Raw genomic sequence first — 8,209 nt, 5'->3', positions numbered from 1 at the left:
CCTCTGAACTTAAATATTCTACATATGATAAAGAATTGCTAATCGTAGTACAAGCCTTATGACAATGGAAACATTATTTAATGGGATCTGAATTTATGATCAAAACTGATCAACAAAGCATTAGACATCTCCTTAGTCAACCACAAATATCTAACCGACACATTAAATGGGCCGCTTTTATTCAAAGTTTTCATCCCCTTATACAATATCAACGTGGAAAAGAGAATGTTGTAGCTAATGCTTTGAGTAGAAGGCCAACAATTCATAATATTTATGTGATATTATTTGATTCCCTTATCTCTATGAAAGATATTTATCATCAGGATCTTACTTTTCAAGCTGATTGGAATAAACTAGTTGCAAATAATTGGATTCCTATTGATTCACTGTCTTACAATAATGGATTCATGTTTTATGAAAAAAGATTATGTGTGACTATTCCATTTCGATCATTTGTTTTGCATGAAATTTATTGTCCTCCATATCAAGGTCATAGAGGAATTATATCTACTTTGCGTACATTGACTGAAGATTTTTATTAGCCACATATGGACACTGATGTATCTAACTTTGTATTTGAATGCTTAGTTTGTCAACGAGTTAAAAGACACCATGGTAAACAATATGGTTTACTAATGCCATTATCTATTCCATCACGACCATGGGAACAGATTTCAATGGATTTTATCACTAGTTTACCTAACACTAAAGCTAACCATGATATGATTTGGACTATTGTAGACAGGTTTAGCAAACAAGCATATTTTATTCCATACAAGAAAACTTTAACTACATCTCAAGTTGCTCAATTATTTTTGAAAATTGTTTTCACTAACCATGGTTTACCAAAAGTCATTATTTCTAATCATGATTCTAGATTTTGTAATAATATTTGGATTACTTTGTTTGCTAACTTAGGAACAAAGATTGATTTTTCATCTGCATTTCATCCTGAAACAAACGGTCAAACAGAAGCTACTAACAGTACTATTTAGATCTTTTGCGTGCTTATACCATTTCAAAACCACACACATGGGATACACATCTATATTTACTTCAGTTTGCATATAATAATACACCACATACAGCTACAAAGAAAGCACCATTTAAAGTTATTTATGGATATCGATTGCCTACACCTGTTGCATCATTATCAAACAAAATTCAGACTGCTGATGATATTGCTAACATGCATGCCACTATTTTTTATGAAGTTAAAGATATGATTGCCAAAGCCTAACAATCATATAAAAACAAGCAAATAAGAAAAGACAGGCTATGAATTTTAAAGTTGATGATTATGTTTGGTTACGCATAGAAAAATGAAGATTGCAAAGTGTAGATAAACACCAAGTTGTGAAATTAGCACCTCGATTTTATGGACCATTCAAGATCATACACAAAATCAATGACAATGCATTTAAACTAGAACTACCACAACATTGGAAAATCCACAACACCTTCCATATCAGTTTATTACGACCTTTTAGAGGCCAATTACATGTACACCCTGTCTATGAAAACCCCCCTTTGCTAGATGATGAGACTGAAATCCTTGAGCGTGAAACTATTATAGATACTGACTTTATGACCACTAGAACTGGCCGTAGATATTCTAGATATTTGGTCAAGTTTAAAAATCATCCTGTTGAAGAGGCCCAATGGATGCACGCTAGAGACTTAAATGCTTTTCCCACTCTGTTAGCTCCACATTGAGCTAATAGCAATTGAGGACAATTGCTATCCCACCTCGGGGATATGATGCCAGGAGGCATATTTTACGGTGGATTCCATGCCACGGAGGATTCCGTGAGGTTTTGCGGTGGATCCCGTAAAATTTTATTACCGGGGCTCATACACAAAGTGGATTCTTTGTGCGAGAAGTCGATGGGGACGCCTATCCTTTTCGAGCGTTTTGTTAATTTTGTATGTACATGGGTGATTCCATAGCGCATGATTCCGCAAAGTACATATTTAAATTAATAAATGTTTATGAATTTAGAGTGCGCACTCGTAATAAATTAAGGTTAGGATTGATTTCTAACCAATTTATTTATGTAGCTGAAGACTGCTAGGTATTTACTTTTGTCGATTTAAATGTATTATTTTTCTAGCAATTGTGAATGCTTCAGTTGATGTGTAGAGCGAGCAGCGGTGGCATTGGGAAGCATTGGAGGATAGCGTGCATTCAAATCATCATCAAATTTTGATGGCCGCATATCTTAGGTATGTCATCTATATTTTGTCGCGCTTATTTATCAAGGTGCTTGATATTTATTTATTATTTTTGTATATGCATGGGTGCACGATTTAAATATTTGTATTGAACATTGTATTTGGGTACCGCCTGATTTCTTGGGCGCCCATTAGCTTTAATTCTTTATTGGCACAAAAGCAAACTCAAAAGCTAAAGCGTGCTATTTTGTAATTTGGGCTATTATTTGAGCTTAAAGATGAATAATATATGAAATACATGCTTTGTGGAGTGCTCACACAAGGCATGGGGGGAGATTGCACCCAATGGATCTCTTGTTCATGTCGTGCAAGCTTTCTTCATTGATTTGTGTGCAAAAAGTAGAGTTCTTTTGTTCTTGGGAACCTTCTGACGCTCACTACACGCGCATATGGCAACCGATCTATGCACCATTTTTAGCCCTATGTGTCTCTGTAGGCCGATGATAATCAACCGGAAACTCTGTTTGCTGAATTTCTTCAGTACTCAACACTTTTTGCTGAGTCACCTCAGCCTCTGACTCTATCTGTGTCACAAAATCTGAAATTTCATGAAATATGTCTAGGGACTGCACTGATACATTACTGTGACAACTCTAGATATTAGTTTTGAGCATATTGTCCATCTCTATCATCGTATCTACCTGCATTTTTCAAATCTTTCTCCTACCTGCATATGTAATGCCTAACAGCTTTAGGCAACTTAGAAATCTTCTAATAACTCATCGAACTGTTTGCTGAAATTCCAACAAAATTGGAGGAGAAAACACTCTGCCAGGAGGCGAGAACTCCAACTCATCTGCTCTGTACCACCGTCGTCTCGCGGAACAACGGTACCTAATGAAAACTCGAATCCCTCACAGTGGGCAAAGGAGCATCTCGAAGAGTATCCCTGTTTCTTGCATGATTTACACACATAGTCATAAACTGTACTGCTCTCATACCATCTTTACTGCGAATTCGTGCATAAGCAGATCCATCATCCATTACTTTCGTCTCCATGCGCATCTCTGTGATGAATGGCTGTCCAAGGATTATGGGGTAAGAGCATGAATCTTGCACAAAGAAATGGAAATCCTCCTCTACATCTCCAATAGAAATCCTAACACTAGGACATGCAGCATACAAATTACCTGCAGTGTTGTTGGCAGCTCTCATACGCCACCTAGGCTCTGCATCCATAGGCCATCTATTACTTTCATAAACTCCACGAACTATGAGATTAATCTCTGAACCATGATCCACCAAAGCAACATAAGGCACTTGTTTCTCTCCAATTTTTACCATTGTTTCTGTAGTTGCCCTAGCCCAATGACTCCGTGAAAAATGACTACGCGGTACCAAGATAGGCTCATCAGTTTCAGCATAATGCATAGGCTGAACTCTCTTCTCTGTCTGCGGAAAAACAGAAGCATTCTCACCCATAACCTCATCCTCATCCTCATCCTCATCCAGCTCCCCAATCAAAACTCATTGTGTATCAGTAGTAGGCAATGTATATCTTTTCCTCTTCAGGACTTCTTGGAACTAATCTTGAAACTCTCTTTTCGAGATACCCAAAACCTCAGAAATAGTAAAAGTCACCTCACTGCCAAGTATCTTATCATTAAAGATTTTCTTCATGTCCATAGATGTCTCAATATCGGACATGAATCTAAATCCTGGCTGCTTTCTTTGTCTAGGTTCCTACCTCTTCTCTTTCTTTTGAGCATCCTCCATTTGTCGTTCTGGCCCTAGTCTCAAAGACAGCCCTGCAGTAGGTGGAGTAACAAACTCACCCCTCTAGTCTTTTTAGCTGCATTTGGATTCTCTTCATCCCTCTTACGCTTCTCCTCAATAAGTTCATCTGCTCCTTGAGACTTAGCCAAGTAGGCATAAATAGTGTACCTGTCAACAGGCAAATCCCAACTTGTCTCAAATCTGATGCTAGAACCTGCACTAGTCAAAACAGTCTGCTGAATTTTCCCTTTGTTTGCCGTCTCCATAGCATAGGTCCATAATGCTAACTGAATCTCTAAACCTTTCTCAATCTAGACTCCATATGCAGAAGCATCTCCTCTAGCTGCCACATAAGAAGTACGCGCAACCATATCATCTACTAATTTCTTCATTCCGCCTTTCCCAAAATTGGTAGTAAACGGAGCTCCTGTTTCAATCAACCAGATCTTGCCATCTTGTCCCCAAAATATCAAATTCTTCCTCCTTGCATCTTGAAAAGATTTGCAATCCCTGCAATGCGGATGGTTCGTACTATCACACCAAATACATCTTCGATCTCTCCTAGGTGCACTAGGAGCACTAGAAGAAATAGTAGGCGCGGTCGAAGCAAACTACTCTTTCAAATTTTCCACCAATTCTGCTTTAACTGACTCCAATGTCAAATCCGTTATGCCTTTGATTATGTTATCAAGAGAGGAAGGAACCGATGGAGCAGATGATTTTGGAGCAGAAGAAACCAGCATCGGTCTTGCAACAGGAGGAACAAGAGGATTAGAAACAGTAGGCACTGGCATAGGCCAAGTAACTGGCTGAGGAAGAGAAGAAATGACAGGGGTAAAAGCAGGCATAGGAGCAGAAGACGGCGTCGGTGTCATGGATCCATTCTGTAGGCGAGTCTTCCTTATCTGTCTCTTGGTCAAAGTTGAGACCGCATCCTAGGCATCTTGTCAATCTGTTTTAAGACTCATAGGCTTCGTGCGATCCTCAAGAAGCTCTCCTTATTCTTCCTGAAGAACAGGATCTGCAGCTTGCAAGAAAAGCTCAACTTTCTCAACATCCAATGCTCTTTGTTCAATGGCATCAAGCTGACTATACCTCTCTTCAAATTCTCGTATCAATTCTGAAGCAGCTAGACCTTTGTTTGGCATGTAGAACCACTCTCAGAATGATCTCCGTGTAGCCATCCCAAAGTCCTCAAGAGAATACTCCTCTTTCAGGGCCTTCTTAAAATCTTGCCAATGCAAATTTTGAAGGAAAAGATCAGTCACTTTTACCCTCAAGGCGGGTGTGACAAGGCGAAGAAAATATTTACTCATAAGTCCTGTTGGTACTCCAAAAAATCCCATCTTGATCTCATACGTCTTCAAATAAGCCGATACATTATGGCCATCAAATAGCTTCTTTTCATTCTCAACTGCTTCAATCGCCTTAGTCGTGCTGATTGCATTCTCTTGCTCTGAATGTAGTTGCCTTTGCTGAGACAACTGTTGTTGATGTAACTGCTATTGCTGTTGCATATACAATTGTGTCTGCTGATTTTGAAGTTGCATATACATAGACATATTCTACAAAATCTGCTTTAAACCATCCGTAGAAGTACTTGAAGCAGAAGTCGATGTATAAAGCTGAAGTAGAGGACAAAGCAAGAATCGTAAAAGAGGCTGAAATTGATGCTGAAGTATCTCCCATCCTGAAATTTTTTTAAATGCGACGCTTTCATGTCAGGTTCACCAAAGATGTCGAAGGGTTTTCGAAAGCAAAGTCGTGACCACAGAGGACCTTGACTAATATCAGGATAGAAGATCAATCAAGCGAGATCAGGCTATGCAGAAGTAAACTCCCAACTCTTCATATTGAATGCAAAGATTGTTGATTTAACATGCATCTGTTCAATAAACCTGTTGTTCATAGCCTGAAGAACTATTGGATCGAAGCACCACCGGTTCCAGAATCAAAGGCCAGTTTCTGATCAGCAGTTAAACATATAAAGACAACTCATACGCATCATAACTATCTGAATGGCCAATATCACGATCGATTCCTTTTTACCAGAAAATTAGAGGATTATTACATCTGAGAAATCCCATGATTTGCTCCTTCTGTGAGGAAAATGTCAAATGCATTTGCAGGAAATCTATCACGCTCTGAATTGCCCTCTACAATGGTATTTCTTAGTATGAAATCCTCAACCAAATTTTGCATCTTTCAAAGAATAGGGTGTCAGCAATTTTCAGACATGAAACATATTGCATATGCTGTCCTTGCTCACACTTGACAAAAGTTCTCTTCACAATCCAGCATATTGAGTCCTGATGGTCCAAACATATGCTAACACTTGACAAAAATCCTTTTTACAATCCAGCAAATTCAATCCCGGTCATCCAAAATAGTCTAGACATAAGCTACTTTGACCAGTTTCCAATTGTATCCATGCCAACTACAACCTCAGAGCAGAGGTTCTTTACATTGCATCCAGGTATGGCTGATTAGTGTGATGGGAGTATTACTCTTAGCTTGTTCTAGAACTAAAATAAACCACAGCCTCAAAATGTTGTAATTGTTTATGTCAATTTATCAAAGTTTGGGACAGTTTCAAATTCCCTTGTCTTGACAGAGTATGTAAACTTGGCTGCATATTCATAATTCTTAGCCTCAAGGGCCTCTCTAGTACCATCAATGCAGTTGGTGCGCTCCACAATGGCATCAATCCGATTGAGCGTGGCCTGCACCCATGACTGCGCCAGCTCTTGATTCGCTATTCACTACCGGCCTGTTTTTCCTTTTTTGCACAATCTAGCACGTTTGATCAGTCAGGCTTAAGTGCATGCTTATTTCTTCCAATCGATGGATCTCTCTCTCTCTCTCTCTCTCTCTCATGATTGCGTGGCCAATTGATCACTCTATACCAAGCACATATTGTACCAGATGCGCGTATGAAAGCATAACAGCTACCACGAAATACGCTCCTCCTCTATTTCCTTTTACACGTTGAGGCAAGATACTTGGCCTCACAATCTTGAGATATAAAAAATGCATCACCAGTTATGTTCACCTTTAGAGAGAAGTGGAGGCAGCTGTGATGATGCCTGAGTTGTGCTCTAGATTGGCTCAAACAAAGGGAGATCAAACGGATCTGCTGGATCATCGGAGCTCATCTGATTGGCCTATCATCGAGCAACATGAAATTGGGCTTATTTTGAAAGAGCATGTCACATGGTTCTCCTCCCGAGCCCCATTTTTCTGGTCTGGTCCTCCTCTTGATTCCTCTCTTTGTCAAATACACTGCACTTTTTTTTCCCAGGCGGCCTACAACACGCCTCTTTCTGACCAGAAAAGCAGCCCCTCCCACGATAGCACCAAATAAAGCCTCTAACAATTCTGTTTTGCCCAAATGTTACTATTTGAATATTCCTCATTCCATAGTTTACCGTGAGTTCAAGAGCACAGAACGCAGCCATGGCATCCCCCCATAAAATGTCCTGTAACCATAATGTCCAATCCTTCCACTTCATCAAGTATAGACATAACTGCATCAACTACTCTTGTACGAATGGTGGTATTATGGTAGGCTGTATAAAATCCACGATGTATCATTGCACCTGTAACTCCTGGATAATTCAGATCAAGCTGCTTAAAATATAGATCCTCCATCCAGTTTTGAATACTATTCTCTTGCGTTCCACAGAATGCAATCACAATTGCATTCAAGTCTTCAGCAAGCCCGACATAAGCCTATAGGCAGTGTTGAGCATCAGCTATAAGCTCCACAAATCTGAAACCCTTGGTGTAGCCATCACACCTAGAGCAATTCCAAGAAATGAGAGAATCTAAATCATTGACATACACCAGAGAAGCGTACTCCACAAGTATTTGAGCAAGTGTATGGTTGTACTGAAAGCCATCATCATAGTCATGAACCCTTGTAAGTTCCAATCCTCGTCCACCTAGAACAGCTGACACTAAGCCTAGCAGAAAGAAGCAGCACACAACCTTCCACATGGCTGACCTAATGAGGCACTCCATGCATTTTAATTCATCGACGGAGTGATCGTTCCTTCTTTTCGCCTGGGAATTGGAAGCCAAGAAAAGCCATAGAAGACATCGCATGCCCACCATTGTTGAAGGATGATCTATCAGGTGCAACCCTAGCTGAAAGGAAAGGCAGGAGAAGACCCCTCTCTCCACTATACTTCCCACGCAGAACAAAATGCAAACAGAATGACTAAGTATGTACAAAGTAACAAATGTCACACACACA

At 39.7% G+C, this 8,209-nt stretch overlaps 1 pseudogene; it reads right to left on the bottom strand.

The window, feature by feature from the left end:
- Positions 1-7,160: 7,160 nt before the first annotated feature.
- LOC148009294 (lipase-like) lies at positions 7,161-8,004 on the bottom strand (annotated as a pseudogene).
- Positions 8,005-8,209: the final 205 nt, after the last annotated feature.

Source organism: Lygodium microphyllum, unplaced genomic scaffold (assembly GCF_053477565.2).
Source record: "Lygodium microphyllum isolate KBCC unplaced genomic scaffold, Lygodium_microphyllum_v1.1.10 scaffold_31, whole genome shotgun sequence".
Classification (NCBI taxonomy): Eukaryota; Viridiplantae; Streptophyta; class Polypodiopsida; order Schizaeales; family Lygodiaceae; genus Lygodium; species Lygodium microphyllum.
This window is presented reverse-complemented; position numbering and strand designations above follow the sequence as displayed.